The 26,148-nt window shown below is 35.6% G+C and overlaps 3 long non-coding RNA genes across 3 annotated transcripts; all 3 read right to left on the minus strand.

Moving 5' to 3' along the window:
• Positions 1-676: 676 nt before the first annotated feature.
• Positions 677-24,753, minus strand: LOC119782101. Its single transcript, XR_005280636.1, has 3 exons — positions 24,360-24,753; positions 19,343-19,804; positions 677-1,640 (listed from the first exon to the last, which is right to left on the minus strand). It is a non-coding gene; the product is annotated as an uncharacterized LOC119782101 (long non-coding RNA).
• Positions 3,983-6,511, minus strand: LOC119782100. The gene is made up of 2 exons (XR_005280635.1): positions 6,405-6,511; positions 3,983-4,320 (listed from the first exon to the last, which is right to left on the minus strand). It is a non-coding gene; the product is annotated as an uncharacterized LOC119782100 (long non-coding RNA).
• On the minus strand, positions 6,520-8,504 carry LOC119782099. The gene is made up of 3 exons (XR_005280634.1): positions 8,300-8,504; positions 7,238-7,335; positions 6,520-6,720 (listed from the first exon to the last, which is right to left on the minus strand). It is a non-coding gene; the product is annotated as an uncharacterized LOC119782099 (long non-coding RNA).
• Positions 24,754-26,148: the final 1,395 nt, after the last annotated feature.

Below are 26,148 nucleotides of genomic sequence, written 5' to 3' on the forward strand. Positions count from 1 at the left end.
GGTGCAACCTATTATGAGTCATTATGAGTGCGTATGAAATCGTACGAAAAGTTATGCACCGTAATTTCGTATGTTTTGGACGTTTTTTTTCGTCGAATGCGCATCTGACGCACCATTCGCGAATATATAACATAAATTACAATTAGCCCTAACCCTGACCCTAAGATATAAAGCAGCAAGCAACATAGTTAGAGACATCAATAAGTGATGATTGCACTGTTTTTCCCAATTTTACGTCCGACCGCGGATCTGCTTTTTTTTTTTCTGTCTGCGAGCGCATGCGCACTGATGCGGTTTTTTGAGGAAAAACGTCCAAAACGTACAAAATAGTGTGCATAACTTTTCATATGATTTCATACGCACTGATAATGACAATATGTTGCTTGGTGATGTATGGCACAGATGCAGCTGCTAAACCATAGAAACCCAGTCAATGACGTTCTCTGGTGTTCAGCTAATCTGAAGGCAACATTAAGTTAGGAGGTGTTTAGTGGGTGACTCTGCACACTGCCTAAAATGGAAATCTTGATGAGTCATTTTTGCTTACATTAAGTGCATTTTTTCTTGAATTAAGGAGGTAATTAAGATACTGTGCCAATGGAACAAGACAATTTACATTTAAAATAAGAAAAAAATGCTTTGTCTTATTTCAAGTGCATATATCTAATTATCTTGTTTTAAGAGTACAAATACTAGTTCCATTGGCAAATCATCTTATTTATGTACTCAAATTAAGGGCAAATATACTCAGTTTAAGAATTTTTTTACTTAAGTCTAGATGGTTTTTGCAGTGCAGAAAGTTGGTGACCTCACTACTAGCTTAAGCATCCACTGACCCTGTCCTGTCAGTTTATGTGGCCTAATACTTTGTGGCCTAGTTGCTGTCCTTCCCAAAAACTTTCTGATGATACCGCTGACAGTTGATTGTGCAACATTTAGGATATAAGACAACAGAGGTGGCATCCCATCACATATCCACACTGGAATTCACTGAGCTCCAGAGTGACCCTTTCTTTCAAAAATGTTTGTAACAACAGTCTGCATGACCAGGTTCTTGATTTTATACATCTGTGGCCATGGAAGTGACTGGAACACCTGGTTCCAATAATTTGGATGGGTGAGCAAATACTTCTGGCAATATAGAAGCAATTTCTTCTTAAAATAGGTGCATTTTCTCTTGAATTGAGGAGGTAAGTGAGACATTTTGCCAATAAAATAAAAAAAACAACCCCACAATCTCTTATATCAAGAGCAAAATATCTAATTATCTTATTTTAACAGTAGAAAATACTCATTCCATCGGCAAATCTTTTTTACCAACTCAAATTAAAGGTAAATACACAAAATTTAAGAAATGTTTAATTATTTCTAGATGGTTTTTGCAGTGTGCATCTTGGTTTTAATAAAATTTAACATTTAATTTTTAGAGTCTTGTTCAGTAAAAGATGTAGAACAGGCATCTCTGCATGTTCTCTGAGTTGTTCTATTCCTGGCTTGACTGGATTCACTGTCACAAATTTAAATCTTTCCATTTTACTGTTTCTTGAACCGTTTAAAAAGACGTGCAATCGATGTTTCATGGCATAATTTATTTATGAGATGCTTGTACCGATGCCTCCATCTGCCATCCGACCAAAGACCTGAAATAAAAGTAACAGATAGTAGTCTGAGAAAAAATAAAAAAGGCTGGCAGGAAAATAAATACTCTGGATGTAGGGAAAAATCATGTCCAGCTAATGGAAGGTACACAGAGGTGATTTCAAAACACTTTCTCCCTCCATCTCTATGATGGCTGCACAAACTCTAGAAGAGTAAATAATGTTTGGAAATAAAAGCTGGCTAAAAATACAGTCGTAGAAATGTCCCGAGAAGAGTTTTTTCTTGCTTTTTTTTTTCCATTTGTCCGATTGCATGTATCTATTATTTATCTTGGACAAATGTAAGCAAGGAAAAAAGTACCAGAAGCGGCAGAAAAAGAAAAGTGTTTGTACCAAAGAAATCCCTGAAAAAGCTTTTTAAATATCAGTGTTTTAACTCTGACATTGGGAAAGGAAGGTCACTTCTTTTATGAAATTTGCAACCGCAAATAGTTCAAAAACCTTTTTATGATTTTACATTTGTAATAAATTCTATAGTTATGCTCCTTTCTTTGTCTTCAAAAAGCTATCTTTTTCCAATATTTTTCACTAAATTTCACATTTTACAAAGTTTATATGTTAGAATTAATATGGAACAAACAAATTTCCACTGTAGATGTATTTTAGCCCGAAAGATAAAGGGTGGATTTAGATGATGGATAGATGCATGGATCGATGATTACTCCAAAAGATCTTTCATTTTCAGCATGGTTACAGAAAAGGGCATTCCACCTTTATAGCTCTTACTTTTTAACTGACTCGGCCAGATGGATTTGCTCCGCATATCCATCTGGAAACCTTCCGTTGAAGTAATTTTGGGAAGGGGCGAAAACACTGGTTAGCTGATTGGCCTATGTTGGTGATAGACGGGCCAAATAAACCAATCAGATCAACAAAGCATATGACGTACTAACAGAGTGATGACGAAAACACAACCACAAGCCAGGCTACTCTTGTTGAAACCAGTCGGGAGAAGAGCAAAAACATCTTTTCCTCTGAGAAAAGCCTCCAGAGCAGTGTTTTGCTCTTCTTTCAGTGAAGAAATACTCTGTAATTCAGATAAAACTTGCTCGATAGCCACGCTAACGCTAGTTTCATCGGCTGAAGCCGCCATGTTCTTTAGACTAAACTGTCGCGCTTCTCGTTGCGTCACACCTCAACCCGCCTCAAAGCCAACGCTGATTGGACGTTCGTTTGGTGAACGGCTCCAAATTTTCTTCAACGGAGAGTCTCCAGACTGATTAGCGAGTGAAACCTTGAAAGCTCGCGAGATCAGGATGGTCTCACGAGGCTACTTAGTCCTGATTTAGGCCTGATGACTGGTTCAGAGAATTCGAGAATAATAAAACATAAGGACATTTATGGCATTAGACATTATACTCATAATTTGTTTCTGAAACTGGAATGTAAAAGACTATATCACTGTTTTATTTCTTAGATAGATTGAAAGTTATTTATCAGATAGAACACAGAGTTTTTTAGTGGCTTTTTTAATGCTTAAAAAGAAACATGGAGTACCTCAGGGAAATTGCATTAGTCTATATTACAAAGCATTTTTTTTTACCAATGATTCAGCATTAATATTAAGCAAAACAAAAGTTATAATGTATGCAGGTCACTCAGTTGTATATCCATTGGCAGTTACTATAGATGAATTCAGCAGGATTATTCAAATGGAATTATAATCTGAGATTCATTCCCAGAGGAAAACTTTTTTGCTCAGGATAGTCTTTTCTTGATCTCTCAAGACAGTACGGAGATCTCAATTGAATATCTTTATGAGATTTCTTCAATCTGAATTGTGTATCTTTTTGAGATCACCTCAATCTGAATTATTGCTCCTAAACCCCCCCTTAGGAGCAAAATTGAGATATTGTGAGAATGACTTTTTGAGACTTGTAGGAGAAATGATAGTCATAGATAAGATCTCATCATTGCATCTTTTTTATTTCATTCATGTCTTGCTTATTGCTCCTAAAAAGCCGGTTGGAGCACTAAAGAGTTAAAATACAGATCTCAATTGCCTGTCTTCTTGAGATCACCTCAATCTGAATTATTGCTCCTAAATCACACCTTGGAGAAAAACTGAGATCATAGGAGATCTCAGGATTCCATCTTTATGATCTCATTCATGTCTTACTTATTGCTCCTAAAAAGCCAGGAGGAGCACTAAAGAGTTGTAAGATGGAGTTCAATTGCTTCTCTTCTTGAGATCACCTCAATCTGAATTATTGCTCCTAAACCCCTCCCCTTAGGAGAAAAACTGAGATAATGTCAGAACGACTTTGAGACTAAGGTAAGAGAAAATTAAGATTAAAATGGAAGAAATAAGAAACAACTGTGAATGAACTGCAGCATCATTTATTTTGCATTAATTCAACACGCATACCAGTGTGCATACCATTTTACAAGAGTGAACCAGGCCATACATTGTAAAAGTGACAGCAATCACATTATCCCAATTGACAACCACTGGTGTAACAACATGTCAATAAACGGTGAAAAAATTCACAATTGCTGAACAAGAGGGCACACTGGTGAACAAGGGGCTGTTGTAAACATTATGCCTGTAAAGCCAGTCACTGTACTGACCTGTGACAGCATTTATTTATGAGGGCCTTTTTAAGCTTGGCCTCCTCTACTGGTTTCCAGTTCTCCATCGTTGCGCACCGCCTCACATAGGCTGCAAAAAAAAAAAAAAAAAAAAAAAAACGGAGAAAAGAGACTTAAATTAGTTTGATATTTTCCTAGCATATTTTAATACATTATTATGTTCATTCAACTATCTGTAAAATGACATTTCTATATAGCAATGGTTCCATCTAAGTGTATAATGTTTTTGATTATTAACATAAGAGGAAATAATGACTAGTGGCAAAGAAAACATTTAATATTAGGAATATTAAATGATGAAATAAATTGATTTTAAAAGATATGGCAAAGAAACACTCAGCTATGCATGACACAAGTACAGGTAATTTTTGGTCCATCTTGTGCATTAGAATGGGTTTGCAGTGCCAGTGTATCAAAGGGTTAAAATAAAGGACTGTTTATATCCATCTTAGCCTTCCTTTGCATCTCTCAACACACCAGGAGCTACATTCAGTATCATTCAATTTCTTATTTGACTTTTACGATGGCCGACAAGGGTCAAACGGACAGCAACGGCCCAATACGTCTCAGTTTGAGAAAACAGCTTCAAGTACAGAAACGATGCAAAATCACAAACTCAAACACAAGTCTAAACGAGGTACAAAACTTTAACTTCTAACAGGTACACTGCAAATGGAGAAACGATCTGTAAACCGACAAACGATCAGCAAACGAAAAACGCTGCATGCTCCAAACCTGCAGGGGGAGCCCTCAGCGTAACAGCTCAATAGAGAGATACACGGGATGGAGAGAGACAGAACAGCTGACTAAATCACAACAGTGTATGAAAATACAGCAGGAACGGTAATGTGACTTTTACTTGATTTTATATATATATGTATATACATGTTTGCATGTAGATTAGCCTACTTGATATAAAACACCCGCTTTAAAAATACATTAAAAAGCCCTCTTTTCACAGTCTCCCATACCTATATCAAGCAGGCTAATCTACATGAAAACATATATAAACATATATATAAAATCAAGTAAAAGTCATATTACCGTTCCTGCTGTACAGTGAAAACCGCTTATAGTGATCACGTTGGTCTGGAGTCAATATGATCACAATAAGCAGTTGATTACTATAACTGAATTTTTATTGTTTCACTTAATTTTTTATGCAGAACATCATCTAAATGCCATTCGTATCGTTTTTCAATGAGAAAAATGGAAATAGACAGCTTCAGCATTGACTGAATTTTATTCTGATTTTAAACTCAGTCGTTTCAAATGCTTCTTTTGAGAAGCATCATGCAAGTTTAATTACTTTTGCCTAACACCAGGTTCACTTCTTTTTCAAAACCATGTAAAAGGTCAAAGTTTTTAAAACCAACATGCAGGAGACCTTTAAAATGTGAACTGCATTCCTCAGCTCTGGATGGGACAGCTGCACTATGTCCTGCTGCGAGTAAAAAATTAAATACACGTAGTTTTAAAATAGTTTTTGCATGTTTTCATTCATAAAATTCCCAAAAATGAAACTATAAGTGGATTTCTTGATCACTATAACCAAATTATTTAAACAGCATTTGTATAGAAATGATTCTGTCCTCTGGATCCTAAAGCAGCTGATTACTATATCCGTGATCACTATAAGCGGTTCCTGCTATTCCTGCTATTTTCATACACCGTTGTGATTTAGTCAGCTGTTCTGTCTCTCTCCATCCCGTGTGTCTCTCTATTGAGCTGTTACGCTGAGGGCTCCCCCTGCAGGTTTGGAGCATGCAGCATTTTTCGTTTGCAGATCTTTTCTCGGTTTACAGATCGTTTCTCCATTTGCAGTGCGTTTGATGGTGATGCATTTTTGATGATGCGTTTTTTCATTTGCAACACGTTCCTCGTTTTGTACCTCGTTTAGACTTGTGTTTGATTTTGTGATTTTGCTTCGTTTCTGTACTTGAAGCTGTTTTCTCAAACTAAGACGTATTGGGTCGTTGCTGTCCGTTTGACCCTTGTCGGCCACTGTAGACTTTCATAATCTAATCATATTAAAAATATATTTACTCAAAAAAAACAACAACAATCAAGTAACTAGTGTACAACAAATCAAGAAAGCAAAATGCTAGAAAGTAGCTAGAACATTGCAGTCATTACACCAGAAAAACTACTCACTCAGAATTCCATCAACTTTGCTTTGGTCAAGCAGCTGCTTCCCCTCTGGTATCTTGCCATGTCGTCCGAAAGCCACTGCATTGGTGCACTCCTCTGCGGGATAAGAAGTGTTCAAAAAGGAGATGGAAAAGTCGAAGGCTGTCATGGTCACATTGGTGCATTATGGAGGCAAGCTTGAAGGATGACAGGAACAAGCCACTATTGGGAAAGAGCTCCTGAAGAGCCTTCTGTGACGGGTGGATCAAGGCTGCAGAGCTCTCCTGGTACAGAGCAACATTTTTAAGAAATCCTCGAGCCACTCTGATGTCTTCTGGCTCTGAAAAACAAAAAGGATAAAAGAAGTGTTGATGTATGTGCTTATCATATGATAAACATTTAGTAATGTGCATTTCACAATATGTAGTGTATTAGCCCGGGAACAGTAAATCTATATCTATTATAGTATTATTTATTTGTTGGTACTTGTTGTGGCCATTCCCCCCCCAATAATAATTTTCTGGTGCCGCTGCTGCTTGACAGTGAATTAAGACACATCTTGAGTCTAGCAGCTAAATATATATTATTATATATTAAATATATATATTAATTGATTGTGCAATTTTTAAAGTGTGAAAAGGTGCTGATACAATTTTAAGGATTTCTAACAAGACAATTTAATGTTTCTGTGGAAAGACCATAGTAGACTCAAATTATTATTCAAGTAGTTTATACTGTATACAGTTTAGCATGTAGGGGATCTTTAAAAATCAGCTATTCTACTTATACTTTCCTTTAATTACCAATTGATAAGTTAAAAGTAAAAAATAACAGTAAATAAATTAACAATAACTCACCAGCTGCCTCCTCTTCCTCTTCAGTTCCCAGCTGTACATGATCTTTCATTTTGGTTGAAGGTAACCTCTGTCTTTTTGAGTTGGAACCAGATGTCATTCTGTAAACGGCAGTTTAAAAAGCATGATGTTAGCAATCTAATGCTTTCATATATCACATACAAGATAAGAAATATGATTTCATGCAAAGTGCAGCAACAGTGAAAATTACAAACACTACATATACATACATTTACGTATATATATAGTCAGTCCATATTGGGTTTATTAAACTAAACATGTCTTCTTCAGATCATGTTTCCTCAAATAACTAAACTGTCTTTACTCATCAATAAAAGACTCTACTTCTAGATGTCTTGTGCTGTTGAACGTAACCGCTGTGAACCAATCATAAACTGACGTCTTATTGATCTGATTCACCGGCTTTCTTACCGTCACCGCTGTTAATGACCATGGTGAAGTTAGTTTCAGGTTGATTAGTCAGACATACTGTAGTCGCGTACAGTAGATTCAGCGGTGTCGAATATCCAACCTGAAACTGACTTCACCATGGTCACAAGCTTTTATACAGAACAGAGAAATGTATTATATTTTTTTCAGCGTGAAAAATCAAATACATGGCGTGGCGGGAGTGCGTGGCAAAAAGACAGAAAACTGGTGACGCAGCAGAGTCTCTATTTTCATATGACACCTTGTTTGTGTGGTTAGCATCATTTTGGTATGCTACATGTTAGCTTACTAGCTTCCTAATGATCGTCTATGCAGCAAGCATCTCACGCAGCCCTTTGTACAGTGGGCGCTCTTACTTAAAAGGTTAATTTATATGGACATTTTCACAAACACAACATTGATACCAACTTCCAAGTCTGCTAAAAATCAAAGGAAACCATGCTACTTGTAATGTTAGTAGCTAGCTTGATTTGAGACTGCATGGTCGTTCAAAATTCACCGCCCAAAATTAAAATAAATTGACTACTGATATCCGTGCATTTTTATCAAGTTATCAATGTATAATGCTGTCGACGGTTACAAAACTAACTTATATGTAAGAAGTTTAAAACTTACCTTCACTCCAGACAACTTCCACTGCACAATGTCAACAGGTGCCACTTCAGAGACTGCAGACCTAATTGGTCCCGACTGGACTGTCCCGCTCAAAGTGTCAGTTTGAAATTCAAACCTCCAATCAGCTGCTCTAGACGTCCGACCCATCCCGCTCTCGTCTTTGGCCCAGTGAATATTTTATTTCCATTATTACTACCTTACTTACAAATTATTTGAAATATAGTTCATTCTCACTGTATGTGCACTGAGGATTCATGTTTCTTAACCACATTTTTTTTTCTTTTTTCTGTATGATTTCTGTACAGTACATGCATCCTTAAAGAATTTGCATTAATCTCTAAATATAATACTGAAACGGTTGGTTGTCTAGTTATGTTGATTTTTATTATTTTATTAATAAATTGGAAAACTTGGAATTTAAAAGTGCATTATTTTCTGTCTTGTTTTCTTGTAAGTTACAAGGTAATGAACTTACAGTAATATAATACAATAATTACAATGCAGAATTTGAAATGTAGTATGTAGTATGTAAAATCAAAATACTCATGCAAGTAACTCTATTTATGAGATTTCATGGAGCTTCTCTTATCCATGTACGGGAGAATTAAATGAGACTTATTTAATATCATTTAGAGATCTCTTCTTTTGATCAGAGTAAGACACACTCTGGTTGTTTATTCTGAGGTCACTGTGAGAAAACCGAGACATATTTGAGAAGAATAATGAGATCTTGGGAGTCATAGCTGAGTTTTCTTTGAGTTCTTTCTTTGATCTCATGGTCTCATGTTTAGGAGGCTGAAATTAGACATATTTCAGATCATATAGAGATCTCTTGTTTTGATCAAACATGAGATTATATGTGATTGTTTCTCCTGAGTTGAATTTGAGAAGCAGGAGAAAAAACCTTTGGTCTCACCTTAGTATCAAAAATAGCTCATTTGTGTCTAGGAGAAATGAAAGAAACAACAACGAGATCTCTTCTTGGATTTTGCTTTCCTATGGGTTGGGCCGAAAAATAATACTTGTTTTTTTTAAGATTACAAAAAAAAAACAGTATAATACATTAGTCAAACTAATCAATGAGTAAAAATCCTAGATTGATTTTGAAAATAAATCAGGTACATCACGTTAAACTTTTAAGGAATTTCATTGATCATAAATTAACCTTGAGAAAGTGGCAAAAATCGGGAATGGCATTTCTACAATTAAAAGATATGTCGCCTTTATGACACCAGAAGCAATGAGTCAGGTTACTAGTTCCCTGATTTAATCTGGTCAAATGCAAATACAGAAATATTAGTACAACTACAAAAGTTATTAATTAATTAATTATCAGTTATAGAACTAATTTTAAATTCGCAAATGCAAGTAAACACACTTACCTCACAATATATGCTAGTGTTGGTAATTTCACTTTACAAGTAGAAAAACTAACACCATTAAAAAGACTGTTCTCCACAGAGGAATGTAACAGAGGAACGTACACTGGAAAAACGATCTAGAAATAAGTAAAATATTCCTAAATTAAGTGTATTTACCCTTGATTTGAGTAGGTAAATACGATAGTTTGCCAATGGAATGAGTGTTTTTACTCTTAAAATAAGATAATTAGATAATATCCACTAGAAATAAGAAAATGCAATTGAGTTTTCTTATTTTAAGTGTAAATTGTCTTGTTCTATTGGCAAAATGTCTCTGTTACCTCCTCAATCAAAGAATGCACTTATTTTACTGATTTTGTGAAAACATGACTAATGTTCAGAATGTAGAAGGATGCATATGCTCTCAGTGAAAGTCTCAGACTTTGGAAGATTGAAAGGAATGAACTGGAGGAACCATAATGGGGGAAAAAACCCTGCATGGGATGGACCACTGATATATAGCTGAAAGTGTTGACAAGACCAAATCCTACCAATAGGTAGAGAGCGCCGGGCTGAAGGACTACACAGAAGCACTGATCATAGCAGCACAGGAACAAGCATTGATCACTAGAGCAATAGAGACCCAGATCTACCAAAGCAGGTGAGATCCCAGGTTCAGGCATTGCAAAGAGGCCCCAGAAACAACCCAGTATCTCGAAGGAGGGTGTAAGATACTGGCAGTAAAGGAATACATGGAACATCATAACCAAGTGGCTGGTAAAGTGAACAGAAATACAAATTGATCCCCAGGTCAAAAAAGAAGCCACCTTTCAATGTGGTGGAGAATGACAAAGCTAAGATCCTGTGGGACTTCAAGACACCAACAGACTAAATGGTGGCGGAATATCGGGAACAAACACAAGAAACTGGAGAAATACCAAGGTGTCAGAGAAGAACTAGAGAGAGCCTGACACTCTGGATCACCTGCAGCTGTTTGATCCAGTCTTTAGGCAGACCTATGAAGACACCACTGCATGGATCAATTCTACTAAAGACGAACGAAGCAGGAATTAGTTTTCCAAGATCCTGCTGAGACATTGTTCTTTAATCCTGGAGATGTTGTTTTGGTGACAGAAGGCCGACTTTGTTTCTGTCTTTATGAGCCTTTGAGGGTTCAGGTCTGGGTCCATCACTACGCCCAGAGATTGGCCCTGATTGATGGTTGCTAGCTGGATTAACTGAAGCTGTGCGCTCATCTCTGAAAACTGTTACATTTATTCTTACGGCTGTAGTTCTGTGCTCCGTTTATAACAGAATGCTTATTCATAGCTGTGCCATCTCCCCTTTATCAAGATTTTTTGTGGTAAGCTCAGCAAAGAACTCATGCTCGTCCTCAACACTGAAGTCCTCAGACATTTTTCTTTCGTTGTTTCTTTCTTTGCACAGGTAAACAGCACATTTCTTCTTCTACGCTTGCATTATCGGCAGAGCAGACGCTGAATGCGCACTTTCATCTGGTTTGGTCTGCCGCAGTTTCCGTAGACTCGTGAACGCGCTTTTAGGAAATCCTATACACTACTGTTTATGCTCTAAAAACATTCTAAATGACTTTGTTTCGAGTAAATTATGGACACTACCCACTCAAGACACTTGGAATACATTGGATGTTATCCTCTCCATGAGGCAGAAACTCTGTCTACTTTCAGGGCTTGAAACTTTCATTTTTTAAAGCTTATAGTTAGACTGGCTAAGGTTATCTTAGCTATCTCTATAATTATGCTGCTATAGGCTTAAACTGCTGGAGGACAGAGGAACCCCTTTCATTTTATTCTCCAATTCCGCAGCATTTTTTGATCAACCCATAACGTTATGTTCCCTCTGCTGTTTCTCGATATATTAGCTTCATCTGCTTGGTTCTGTTTGACTGACCCCACAATACATATATATATATATATATATATATATATATATATATATAAACTGAACTAAAATAAATCTATTTGCCAAATGAAATCAAAATAACAGTATGAATAATTTACCAAAGGATTTGTTCCCTGATAGACATGTCCTTAACAACATTTGCAATAAAATATTTAACTCTTAACTCTGAAATGTTTTATGGGTTTAACTTCAATGTTTAACTACTCACCACACTCCTGTAAAAAAGAAACAGGTTCCCCATCTACTCTGATGCAAAACACGCACTCAAGTCTGTATAATTTGGTTAACTGGTCAGATGTCATAGGGCAATTAATTATATTTTTCTTTAAGAATCTTTGAATAGCAATCAATGATGGAGAGATCCAAGTAAGGGAAGTTTTAAGAAGCTTTATTCTTGTCCGCTGCTGTAACTTTTTGTGCTCAATCTGCACTGCATGCCCCAACTGTGACTGGTGGCTTCGTTAAAGGGTCAGAGATTCCAGATTAACACAAGGGGGGGGGGGTGAGTTAAGGGGGGGGATTGCGTGTAACCCCCCCTCCTCCTCCCACCAACCAATGGCTTACTTCCATAAACTCGTGCCAGCTGTTGCCTCAAGCTAAAACCCAGCTTAGGAGAAACAGACCTAAAAGGCCCAATCGGCAGTTGCTCCACATCGAGGCTAGAGCGCCCCCACCGGCTCTGGTCGGGGAACACCACTGCAGCACCAATTTTCACTTCGATTAAACTCTTGTGACACAAATCAAGCTGACGAGCAGTGTGAGCCCAGTCAGTTTTCATCATCTGAAGTGAGGCGCTCCAATGTACCGCACACTAAAGTGAAGCAACTCTGGAAGGTTCAACTAGGGAATGTCTGTAAATTAAAAAAAAAAAAAAAATACAGATTTTCAAATAAAAAGAGTTTTAGCATCAAACTGGGAGAAGATTGTTCTCACACATCATGTCTGATAAAACTTTTTTGATCAAGATATGTGACATCCTAAAAAATATAAATGTTTAAGCTGTTGGATGTAACTACAGACTATTTTATTTAGTGCTTTTTTGTGTTTTACTAAGGATTTAGAATCACAGTTTTTCTTCTAATCCCAGACTGACTTCATGATTTCTTATCAGAGGTGCTTAGACCATCTGTCTGAAGAAATGTTCCTCCTTCTGATTCCTAAAGAAAGTTCATTTTAGCCCTCTGGACTGAATCTGGATCCATTAAGAGGAATAGCAGTCTTTAGTCAAAGACTTAGACACCCTGTCTGTAAGAAGGAGCGCTACTGCAGGTAATTAATTCCTGCTGCCACCAGACTCTATAATAATGCACTATAACCACAATAACTCCTGTAAAAACCACTGTGCAGCTATATTATAGTTTTTTATTTATTGACTGTGCAATATTCTGTGCAATATGCTGAATGTGCAATATATGTGAATATAATAGTCATACCACTACCTCATCGTTGTTCCTTACCTACTACACTTTAACATAAAAGTAAATCCACCTGTATATAAGCCATCCGGATTGTACATATTTTTATTTTTTATTTCTTATTTCTTTATTTCTGATTTTTATTTTGTTTTTCATTGTGTGCGATACAGGTACACTTGCACCTTAATCCTTATTTATCTTGATATACTGTATAAACCTGGATATACTGTATATATATTGTTTATTGTTTATTCTTAATGCACATTTTTCCTCCTTGTTTGCACCTTCTTTGACTTCTATGCCAATATGTGACGAGTGAATTTCTCCGCTGTGAGATCAATAAAGCTCATCTAATCTAATCTGATCTAGTCCACTCATTCATCATGAAAAAAATTGTCTGTGTTATACAGCAATGAATATGAAATGAGGCACGAGAGAGGGAAAAAAATAAAGTTTATCAATTTGAGAATAAAGCGCTCCAAAAAGAGGCTGAGAGGCGGTGGGAGGGGGTGGACTCTCCATGGGAGCCATGGTCAGAAAGCACGTGACAGTAAGGGGGCGAGGAAAGGGCCTGTGGGATAGACGGTTCAGACAGGGGTTAGTATGGCAGGAGGCGGGAGCCACTGTTTCCACTCCGCCTGGCTCCATCGTCTGCGCCACCTTCCATTAGTCGCCGGCACGATCCTAAAACTATATATCAGCAAATCCATCAACTTTTTCTGAACCCTGAGGATGCTGGTAGCTGAAGGGGTGAGAACATGATTTAGGGGGTAAACATCCCCAAAACCTCAGGGTGAACCAGAGGCCAGAGCAACCTGATATGACCTGATAATATGAAGAATCAGCCTGAGGATTTTTAACTATCGATAAATGATTTTCATAAGTTTGTTTTAGAAATTACTGAAACATAACTATTAAAACTATACAAATACAACATAATTTATTATTCACACAGTTAAATACAGCAATAATAATTTTCTCTTGTACTGACACAGATATATGTATTAAAACAGATTTATCAATATTATTTAGTAAACTGTGAAATAAAATATAAGCATGGAACGCAATATGAAATACAATAAAATATATGGATAAAAAAAATGTGTTTTTATTATTATTTAGACAATATAAAAGGTAAATATTGGTTATTTACTTTATTAATTCACTTAATAAGTATGTAAAACTTATTTATTAAGCTTTACAATTTCTGTTGTTTTTTTTTTTTCAAATAACTGGATCACAAAAAAAAAAAAAAATTAGATGTTCCTTCTGTTCTAACACAAACCTTTTGTTTAAGTTTTCCAAAAAATAAAGAAATACTCTTTTTTTCTTTTGTTTTTAGAAAAAATCCAAAGTATATCTTCTCATAATTTCTGTTTGAGTTACTTTAGGCATCAGTGTGTAGTAATATTTACATTAAGATTTCAATCTTTTTAAATTAAAAGAGAGTTATTAATAAAAAATTTATAACCGTTACATGTTTTCCCAGCTTTATTCTTAATTATTACTTAACGTTCTTCAGTTGCATAAAGGATGATTAATTTAAGTGTTTTTCTTTTAATTAGGATTAGATGTGAAAATAAAAATAGTTATAAAGTTCTAAATATTACTAAGAAAAAAAAATTGCTCTCTGTATTCTGATGATAGGAAACTATAGGTCAATTTAATGGGCTGTAAAACATTTTGAATCGTCGTAAATGGAGGAGGGGGGGTGTTTTTGGAGCGCTGATGATGGTCTGAACTTAGCTTCAATAATCTCCCAAACACGAAGCTGCAGCCTCGTCCAATCACAGCCCTGATCTGCTCAGCTCTCTCAGATACAAGCGGGTTCATCTCGAGTTCATCATGGCCGCTGCCCTCGAGAAAGATCGACTAAATCTGACCGCGGCGCGCTGACCACGCTGAGCTGTGTTTCGCTCCCATACTCTCTCGCCCTTTTCATACCTGTGCTCATGAAAGACTCCGTTCTCTGTTTTTCACGCCGTTCCTCCATTTTATTCACGGCTCTCTCCGACAAACACAATCCTGTGTTCCTGATCCCATAAAAATACTTTTACACGCTACAAGCCAGGAAACAGAAAAGCCAGTTTCTGAAATCCCTGATAGAATAATCTGTGAGTGTCCTGCTTTCAGATGCAGACTTTGACTTGACACTGCTGCCATCAGCAGGGCACCGAGAGACGGTTTCAAATTAGAGCCATCAACCAGAGGAGTCCTACATTACATGCCACAGGAGACAATCATATTCCACGCCAACCTCCCCGTGACCTCAGCATGATGCGGGGACATGTGAGGACAGAGGACATGTGCTCCTCGTGTCCCGTGCGTAAACGGTCTCTGTCCCCTGAGAGCTTTAAACGGGTGATACCTCAGAGGGCAGCGCCCATGAACCAGACAGGTTCCGGAACATTCACCTCTTCATGTGACCAGCTGGAAAAACGGCACAATCCCTTAAACCATGTTGGCGTGATATCATTATGGGCTGTAGTCCTCTCCCCCAGACTGATGAAGCATTTAGACATTTGTTGTTTGTCTTTTTTATTCCCTGCTGTTTGCTTTCATGCTCTAATTATGAACCTTTGAGCATAATCCATGTACAACATGCATCTGCCTCTCAATGCGAATGTATGCATGTGAAAAAAATGAAACTGGAAAACTCGATTTAACACGCAGTAATAAAATATCAAAGGAAGATAAGCATTTTTCTTTTTTTATTATTATTATGTAAAGTAGCTTTAAACATATATATATATATATATATATATATATATATATATATATATATATATATATATATATATATATATATATATATATATATATATATATATATATTTCATTTTGAACATGATTATTCAGCAGAGGAAGCAAGTAAAAACATTGTAAAACTAAATCTCTTAACTTATTTCGGTTGAGATCTATAATCTTTATTACAACTTTTAGCAGTAATACAAAAAGCCTGAATAAAAAGGTATTAGAGAAGTAAAGTTTAAACATTATTAAATTGTTTTTGAAGATTTAGATCATTAATAATACTTTGAAGATGATTAATTAAAACATATCCTGTGTATGCCTACAGAATATTCAAACATACCTCCGAAAAACATAAATCGACCTCTACCTACTGCTTGTGCGTTTTATTTATCATGGTGTACAAATAAATTGCTCTTATACGTGTAAAACCTGTTTGTAAAACGCATTTATTAATTTGCCGTCAAAGACTATAGCTACAGTTTTAGTGAAACAGAAACTGTCCGGCTTTCACTTCTCAGACTTTTAGGCATTGTACTAAAGAAGCCAGAAATCCAGATTTAACTAAAGAGTTTTAAGCTGAAGATAAATTTATGTTAATATGTTTTACTGTGTGATTTCGCAGTATTACGCAGTTGATTTATTGTGAAATTATTATTTTTTGCATATCTTATAAATGTTTTCATATCATATAAAGAGTGATGAGCATAATGGGAATCATGGCATTTAATGCTGAAAAGTTTTATCTGTGATTTTATTACTTACGGTTAATTTTGTTTGATTATTACTGAAAACAAAGAATAATAAAAAAAAAAATAAAAATCCAGAAAAGAAACTTTGAACCATCTATTTAAAAAAAACTCACCATGCAAACTCCACACAGGAAGACCCTGAGCTTGCAGACTATTTGAAGATTTATTTATTTTTTTTTTTTATTTACAGATTTGATATTTTGCACTTCAAGCTCCATAGAAACCCTTCCTATTCACTGCAAAAAAATCGAAATCTAGATAAGTAATTTTTTCTTCAAATAAGTGCATTTGTTCTTGAATTAAGGAGGTAAAAGAGATATTTTGCCAATGGAACAAGACAATTTACACTTAAAATAAGAAAACACAATTGCATTGTCTTTTTTCAAGTGCATATTATCTAATTATCTTATTTTAAGAATAAAATGACTCATTCCATTGGCAAACTATCTCATTTACCTACTCAAATTAAGGGCGAATACACTTAATTTAAGAAATTTTAAGTTATTTCAAGATCGTTTTTGCAGTGTTGAGGCGCACCTCGCCAAATCAAAATGCTTATTACTCCATAGGAAAATCTGCTACCACACTGGAAAAATCTAAAGATTAGTAATTTTTTCTTAAAATAAGTGCAGTTATTCTTGGATTGAGGAGGTAAAACAGATATTTTGCCAATGGAACAAGACAATTTACACTTAAAATAAGAAAACAAAGTTGCATTGTCTTATTTCCATTGCATATGATCTAAATATCTTATTTTAAGAGTAAAAATACTCATTCCATTGACAAACTATCTGATTTACCTACTGAAATTAATGACAAATACACTTAATTTAAGAAATGTTTACTTATTTCTAGATCGTTTTTCCAGTGCAGAATTTATTCCTACACAATTGGAAAAGGATGCAGTTCGTAAAGCTAAATCTGAAGAAGGAAATATAAAAAAAACAAATAAAAAATTAATATTTTGCTTGAAATTTAAAATTATTTGAAAGAAATCAAAGATACTTTTAAAACTTTTTTTTTTTATGGAGAAGTTTTCAGTTTTTCTATTATTTCTATATTGTAATATTTTCTAATTTCCATTTACAAATTGGTGTTCTATGCTGCACCGATAACGGAACCAAATTCACTCCGTGCATTTAAAACGATGATAAGGAAAACCGAATCTGACTGAGAACCGCTGTTCAGCACAAACAAACAAGAAGATTTAATTGTCTCTGACGGCCTCAGTTCATGATATGGAAGTAAATTACTTCTCAATAGGCCCCAAGTTTCTCAGCAAAGCATAATGTGCTTGAGTGGAGAAACTCAAAAGAGTCTAATGAAGTGTCCGTGTGATTTCCAGTAACTAACTGGGCCAACATGAGTGACGGAGAAGCCATTGTGTTTATTTCTGAGGCATCTCTCATCGTATCTGTATCAAGGTGATGCGTTGTTGTCGCATTGGCTGCACAAGCAAGCTGTTATGTAGGTTAGCTTAACAAAAGCTCTTTAATCCACAGTGGAAATAAATAAATAAAAGTGTTTGGGGAGAGGTGAGTGCTCGGTCAGCTTGTCTGACCCACACACACACGCATTCTTTCTTTTTGGTTGTGTCATAACCGAAAGCCGCCATTAGGACTCTGCTGATTTTAATGTGGAGCGAGTGTGCCGTCTACCGAACAAACTGGGAGCCGATGGAAAAAACCGCGAGCGGAACCCACGCTCTGACACTTGGAGCCGCAAATTTAAGAAACACAGGACGACATGCTGACCCCAGAATCAATTCTCTGCATCTATGAATCTGGAACGCTACATCTAATGTGAAAATTGAAGAGAAAAGTGTAAAAAAAATCCAGCAAATAGTCCAAGAATATGAATCTAGGCCAGGAGTTAAAATGCAAACATAATTAATTAGATGTATGAAACAATATGTGACATTTGTTTAAAATCTAATGATATTTTTATTCAACAGTGCAGCGGATGTACATGGGCTGAATTTTACCATTTGTGAGTAAAATACAACACTGCAAAAAGATGAAATCTAAATAAGTCATTTTTGCTTAAAATAAGTGCATTTTTTCTTGAATTAAGGATTTAAGTGAGACACTTTGCCAACAGAACAAGACAATTTACACTTAAAATAAGAAAAAAACAATTGCATTGTCCTATTTCAAGTGCATAATATCTAGATACCTTATTTTAAGAGTAAAAATACTCATTCCATCAAATCATCTTATTTACCTGCTCAAATTAAGGGTAAATAACCTTAATTTAAGACATTTTTACTCATTTTGAGGTCATTTTTGCAGTGAAAAATGTTTAGATTTTATCGATTTTCTTAGCAAATATTACAATATAAAGAGCAATATATAGAATGCAGTGACATTTTCGAATTTAATTACATTTATGCCAAATATTTAATATTCTTACATAAAAAATACATTTGGGAGACATTTTGTAGTTAAATAACATTCCTAATTGATTTGATGATGCGTAACTAAAAACTTTGTTCCTCTTATGGATGTTTCAGTGACAAATTGCCGTTATATTTTTTGCCACTTTGTGGTTCAATTAATGTTTTTTTTTTTTTAATCAGTTACAACAGAACTTTTTTTTTCCCTCTTTAAATCAGTGAGGTTGACTCTGCAGAGGAATCAGGTCTGACAGTTTTGCAAATCCCAACATATGTGAGGATTTTATAGGCGGAAAGTTTAAGCTGCCACCGCTCATTTTACACCACATTCCACACAATTGAATACCTGTACTTCTCAGACACTTTACTCCTTCTCCACAATGACAGTTGGGAGCTGAATACCAAAGGTGAATTTTAAAGTTTTTCACCTGTAGAGTCTTTGATTTCGTCCAAAACAAGGTTAAGGGCCGGAGGGGAACATGGATATGGAGTGTGAAGGTCTCCCTGAACGAGGCCGGGGATGGGAAAAGAACCTGGAGGCAGAGTTTCGGAGAAAAACACTTCTGTAGCCGTTCGACCTAAATCTGGGATGGAAAAAGGGCTGAGCGGCTGTCTGGCAGCTGAAATGCAACACGCATCGCACTCTGAATGTGCATTACCTTCTTTCCACACATCCCTTTTAAGTCCTCCCAAAACCCACTGCAGCAATGTTACAAAAATACATCCAGAGGTGAGTTTGATTTCTCTGCAGTGGAGTGGGATCTTTCCCCTCTGCGGTCGTGTTGAACACAACTTCTCTCTTTCTGGCCATCTTCATCACCGTGACCTCTCTTTGACTTTCCACTCCAGCCCTGAGCGACAACCTCACAGAAAACACCTTTACTTGGAGTCTGAAAAAATAAATAAATAATATATATATATATATATATATATATATATATATATATATATATATATATATATATATATATATATATATATATATATATATATATATATATATATATATATATATATATGCAGATTTAATTTTTTTATGCTTCTGGTATTTCAATTTCTATTTTCTATTGCCTTGAAGATATCTTTTAATGCAAGGTAACATGCAAACGCACGGCAACCTCACAAGCTGCAATCATACAAATAAATATAAAAAACCAACCGGAGGTCAGAGCATCGTCAGCTTATGCGTTCCTTTAACAGTTTCCCAGAATTCTTGAGATTTTTTCCGGTTATAAAAATCTTGAGGACATTTTATAATTCTTTTTATATAAAAGCAAAACAAACAAATATTCAATGAAGGTTTATAGCTATTAATTAGCTTATATCATTAATGTTTTTTATTTAATCCCTAGCAACCTTCATGTTTTATTATTTTTATTACTTTAATATTTTAATATGTTGTTATTGTTCATTTTTAATATTCCAGTCAAGTCCTGCTATTTATTAAGAGCAGGGGCTCTCAAAGTGAAGGTCAGGACCCCCTGAGGGGTCCCTGGACACCAAGTGGGGGGTCACAATTATTCCTAAGGTATGTGGAGGACTATATACTATAAAATACATGCATGTATTGTACAAATAATAAATAGATTAAGTATATATTTATTACCAACATACGATTATAAAATGCACAATGACTAAATTTAACATTTTTTATTTATGTATTTTCATATTTGTAATTCTTAAAGTTCCTTTAATAATAAATAAAAACATAGAAAGGAAATCAAATGAAAGCATTAAAATATCAAAATAAAATTAATTAATTAAATATTTAAAAATATATATATTTTTATTTATGTAATAACATCGCTTTATATGTAGGAATAGAAATTGAGTGAAGTTATTAGGTGACGTGAATCTGTTACATTTTTACCTCGTTGGTTTTAGGCTGAAACGTTTGGGAACCCCTGATTTAGAAAAAAAAAAAGGTTATTTCCTTTTATAGTTATTATGATTATTTATCTACCATCTACTGTAACGTGTGATCAGTTCGACTTTTTTCTCCTTCTACGACATGTAAACCCTCCAGTATTTCCTCACCAATCTAATCTAAACGATTGGATTTCCAAAGTTCCTTATTCTGAGTGCTTCATTAATCTGATCAACTTGATTAAATTGTAATTGTTTTTAAATTGTGTTTTGTTTATTGTTATGTAACATTTGATGCCTCGTGGCCAGGACTCGCTTAAAAAGAGGTTCTTAAGCTAAACTAATTAATATAGATTAAATAATATAAAAAGAAAAATCTCTCTCTTTGATCAGCTTAGTCTTTTAATAACAGTAAATAATAGCTATCATCTTGTTTACTTGATTTATTCATTTTGATTTTTGTTGTTTACAGCTTCTGTTAAACTGTCTGTTTTAGACTTGATCGTATCACCATTTGCTCTATGACTAAAGTTTGAATAAAAGATAGGAAAAAACAAAAAACAAGCAATAATCGTCATAAAAAGCAACCAACTAAAAGGTCTGATCTTAATATCTAAATATTAGAAACGGTAATGGAAATAAAACAGTGAGATTTGGATTTATTTTTAGTCTCTATCCAAATGGTCAAGAACCCCAAAATGCCGCTGATGAACTATCAAGATGATGCTGGGTTTTAGTTTTAAAGTCAACCTCTGAGCTACGACACTTTTCTGTCTTTTCTGGTCTCTCTTTTTGCTTTATTGACCCCCGATGACCAACCGGTCTCGTCTACATAAACCAAAGGAGGATTCTACTGTAAATTATGATCTAAAAAGAAGATAATTATTAAATTCTATATAAAACATGTTTAAAATTTTCACACGGAAAACACTGCATTCTTTTAACTTCCAAAATACAATTTTAAATCCCATCATCTCATTATACACAAAAAAAAACAAGATATAAAATATCAGCCACTGGTTCTTAATGGGTCAAAACAACAACTGCTAACAACTGAAAATTTAATACAACTGTATGGAAGCTCTGATTAACTGTTAAGTAAACCGATTTTTAAGGGATAATATCTTTTTGTATTTGTTTTTTCTGAATAATACTTTCAGTATTTGAAGTATTTTTGCCGGATTAAGAGTAAAATACAAAATAATAGGATCGTCTTTCGATGTGACTCTTTGCAGAATCCCTGAAAAGGTTTGAAGTCATTTGGGATGAAAAAAATATGGATATTCCATCCAGACTGTTTTTTCCTAACATCTAATGACTTTATTTAGCCTGTCTGCGGTCTTTACAGTAGGCTGCACCTCATGCTAATCTGAACGGAGCTCTAAGTAAACAGGTCTGAACGCCTGCAGTGAAAAAAAAAACACAGCTTCACCTGGTTATATAAAGGAAATAAGAGGCAGAGATGTTACAGACAAAAATAAAGAAAATTAGACATCTTCAAAACAAGGCTGGCCTATAGCTAAAGGGCCACCGCACTCCGCAGCACATGCTGGCCTACATACACTCTGAGTGAACCTGGTGAGACAATGCCCCTCCCTCCCCATATATAAGTCTGAATGAAATATAAAAGTTAATCCACAGTGATGGCCACTTTATATTTTCCACGCTGTCTTTGCAAAGTTCTGCAGAAACACAATAGCATGCAATCATTTAGGTAGGCCTCCATTTGCCTGATGATAATTGCCAACCTTGCTCATCACGGTGCTTGACTGGCTCACCCGCAGCACGGATCATGTTCTAATGCTGACAAACATGTGACTTTTGACCTTCGCTCCTATCCGCCCTCTCATCTTCTCTGCAAACGCTGGCGGGGACTAATGGTGATTCATAATGATGGGCTGCATAGGGTTGATATTTAAGTGTAATTTTTTAGGGACAAATATATTGTTAGATTGTTGTATATCCCCTGTAACCGAGGTTAAATGTAAACAGTAAAGATGATAGATTTAGCAGCAAAAGGAACAAAACAATTTTCATGTAGATCATTTAAAAATTGACGTCTTGTATTTAGTTTAATAAAAATGGGGCTGCAGCCGTATGTTTATTTAAGGGAAGAACATATAAATATCTAGACTAATTCGTATGTAGTGATATTTATACATTAAGTTTTGGAGTTATTTTTGTTCTGTAAATATTGCATTTTGTAAATGGAAATTTGGAACAAAGCAATCCAGAAATTAAATTTTGAAAAACTTCTTCCTTATATAAAGGTTCTGAGAAGAACTTTGTTTATCCTTTTTTTCTTCCTTTTTTTCCAGAATTTTTTTTATTTTCATTAAAGGTTTTAGATTTATATATTTTGCATTTATAATTTCTCTTTTTTCAAATTGAGTTTTACGAATTGCGTCGTTTCTAGTGTTCCACAGATCACATTCTTTTGAAATCAGGCCCAATACGAATGCTTGCTCTTGATGAATAAAAATGTTGTTTCTAATGTTCGTGCAGAAAAATCTGTATCTTTACTCTAGAGTAAAGCCCAGAAGTAAAGATCATTAGTACATTTAAAAAAAATCCAATTCATAAACTCAATCTGGAAAATAAAAATCTAAAAAAAATTGCATTTTAAAAAAGAAATCTGTAAAAAAAAAAAAAAACAGGAACAGGAAAAATTGAACGAAAAATTTAGAGTACTGTAACTCTTTTTTCCATTTAGAAAGCAGGATCTTTCTTTGCAACAATAATGGAACAAAATTATGTCCATGTGATTATAGGTTAAGAAGGTTGATCTTTAATAAAAAGCTTTTGCAGCCATCTCGGAAATTAATATTTCATGCATATTTAAGATGCAATATTCGTGAAAAAACTATACACAGAAAGAACTAAAGAAAATATTACAGTTATCGCAACGTTTTAACCTTTCGCTACATATATACACTGAATCCACAGATTTGGTGTCTATAATTTATTTAAATACAAAAAGTGGCATTTTTGTTTTTATTCTAAAAAGGAAAATATTCACTGACTTATCCAGCTGGGTAGATAGAAGTGGATAAACCCAAACACAAAGAGATGCCTTCCGAAGTTCAGTAGAGAAAATAGGTCAGCCAGTGTTAATGTGCTTGAACTTTTGACCTGAAAGAAGTGCAGCTAGTAGCTCAACAAAAGACTCCTCTTACTGCCAGAACACAACTGCCGACTTTTAATCCGGAACACAATGTTAGTTATTATGTTTTAATAGTTTTATTTTATGCTTCTGAGCAAGTAGTCAAAAAGCAGTAGAGCTGTCAACTTAGTAAGATGCTAAAATGGATCAAAACAAGCTTGCAGTTATTTATTTTATATCCGATTTGTTTCATTTCCAGATTAATCTGTTTTTTTTTTTTTTTTTTTTTTTTTTTTATGCTGTTTAAACCCAGAGAAGTCCTGGTTAGACCTTTTTCTCACCCTCTTGGTTTGTTTGCGTCATGTCCTTACGCTGTCTGTGACCTCGTTTCTGTCTGCAGCAAACCTCCATTTAACAGAGCTAACGGCGGCTCTCTCTATGTGTGCACAAAAAAACAAGATGGCGGCGTACGGTACCTTGCATTTGGTTAATCTCTTGCACTTTTCTTTGAATAACGCTACCAGGATGACATTTCTTTTCCGGCTGCGACTTTTTTTTTTTGTTAATTCCAGACCTTTTTTTTCCCCAGGAAGTTGGACTTTTCGCCATACTTATTACACGATAATGTTAAAATTACGATAGCAACAACTTAACCAGACTGATTACAACAAAATCATTTCACAAAATGTGCTCTGGCGTAGTGTGTCTCTCTCTTGTTGGAATTTTTTTCTCTCTTTTTTTGCCATTTCCAACCCCCTGCTCTCTCAGCAGCAGGGCTCATAATATCAGATTGCACAGCCAGTACTGGCCAAATGTGAATTTTATACTCTAGTGAACACAGGCTTTACACTTTCATTAGCTCACATTCTCCTCAGCAGTGCAAATACCATGTCGCTGGTTGAGAGGGGGGAGGGAGGAGAGTAAGTGGGGGCTTTTTTATTGCGCCTCACATGGCGGGGAAAGCTTCCGGATCGGACATTTCCCCCCCCCCCCCGAGGTATGGAGACTACAGCCCGGCCTTTCAGAAAGGGAACTAATGTAAAATTTACCTCACTGAACACATATGCATGATGTATAAACTGGGAAAGCATGCAGAAATACCAAATTGTTGTTATGACAGGATGGATTTGTACCCACAGATTATGAACTAACTGCACCAACGCTGAGGGCTTGATGCAGAAATCATTACTGTTAACATGTTTCTCCTTAGAAGAACTTTAAAGGAAAAGTCTGGTCAGCAAGGAATAATCAATGGATCATTATTTATACCTAAAACTAATATGTTTGTGGTGATTTAATGAATTAAGCATTATTCTCCCCACTTTACAAGCAAAATCAATGGGAACTATGAGACACATCTGCAATCAACAACAATTATTGTAGACTTCACCATTGAAATTCGCCAGAGCTATAGTTAAAGTAGCAATGCCCACGTGCATGTCAGTTGGATGTTGTAATACATCGGGTAAAAGTGAAAAAAAAAGATTGTTATTTCACCTTTCTTATTCATGGTCCTCCACGGATGGGTTGGTCGTTGGATTGCCAACTTGAAGAGGGAGGATTTGCCATCGAACTTCTGGCCAGAGAAAAAACCCGTAATATGTAGCCAACATTTGGAAGAATGTTTTCAAGATGACTTGGATAATAGCGCGTTGTGACAAACACCAGATACAGCACTGGGACTTGATCAACAACCGATACCGCACCGTGACGTCACAAACCAGTAGGTGGCAGTAGTGTTCTTTGACAAACATGGATGCCTCCAGTAACCTGACTCCGCCAGCTGGATTTGCTCCGCATATCCATCTGGAAACCTTCTGTTGAAGTAATTTTGGGAAGGGGCGAAAATACTGGTTAGCTGATTGGCCTATGTTGGTGATAGACGGGCCAAATAAACCAATCAGATCAACGAAGCATATGACGTACTAACAGAGCGACGACGAAAACACAACCACAAGCCAGGCACAAGCCAATTGATAGATCAAACTCTTGCCGAAACCAGTCGGGAGAAGAGCAAAAACATCTTTTCCTCTGAGAAAAGCCTCCAGAGCAGTGTTCTGCTCTTCTTTCAGTGAAGAAATACTCTGTAATTCCGATAAAACTTGCTCGATAGCCACGCTAACGCTAGTTTCATCGGCTGAAGCCGCCATGTTCTTTAGACTGAACTGTCGCGCTTCTCGTTGCGTCACACCTCAACCCGCCTCAAAGCCTACGCTGATTGGACGTTCGTTTGGTGAACGGCTCCAAATTTTCTTCAACGGAGAG

Source organism: Cyprinodon tularosa, unplaced genomic scaffold (assembly GCF_016077235.1).
Source record: "Cyprinodon tularosa strain WSP-4 unplaced genomic scaffold, ASM1607723v1 ctg189, whole genome shotgun sequence".
Lineage (NCBI taxonomy): Eukaryota > Metazoa > Chordata > Actinopteri > Cyprinodontiformes > Cyprinodontidae > Cyprinodon > Cyprinodon tularosa.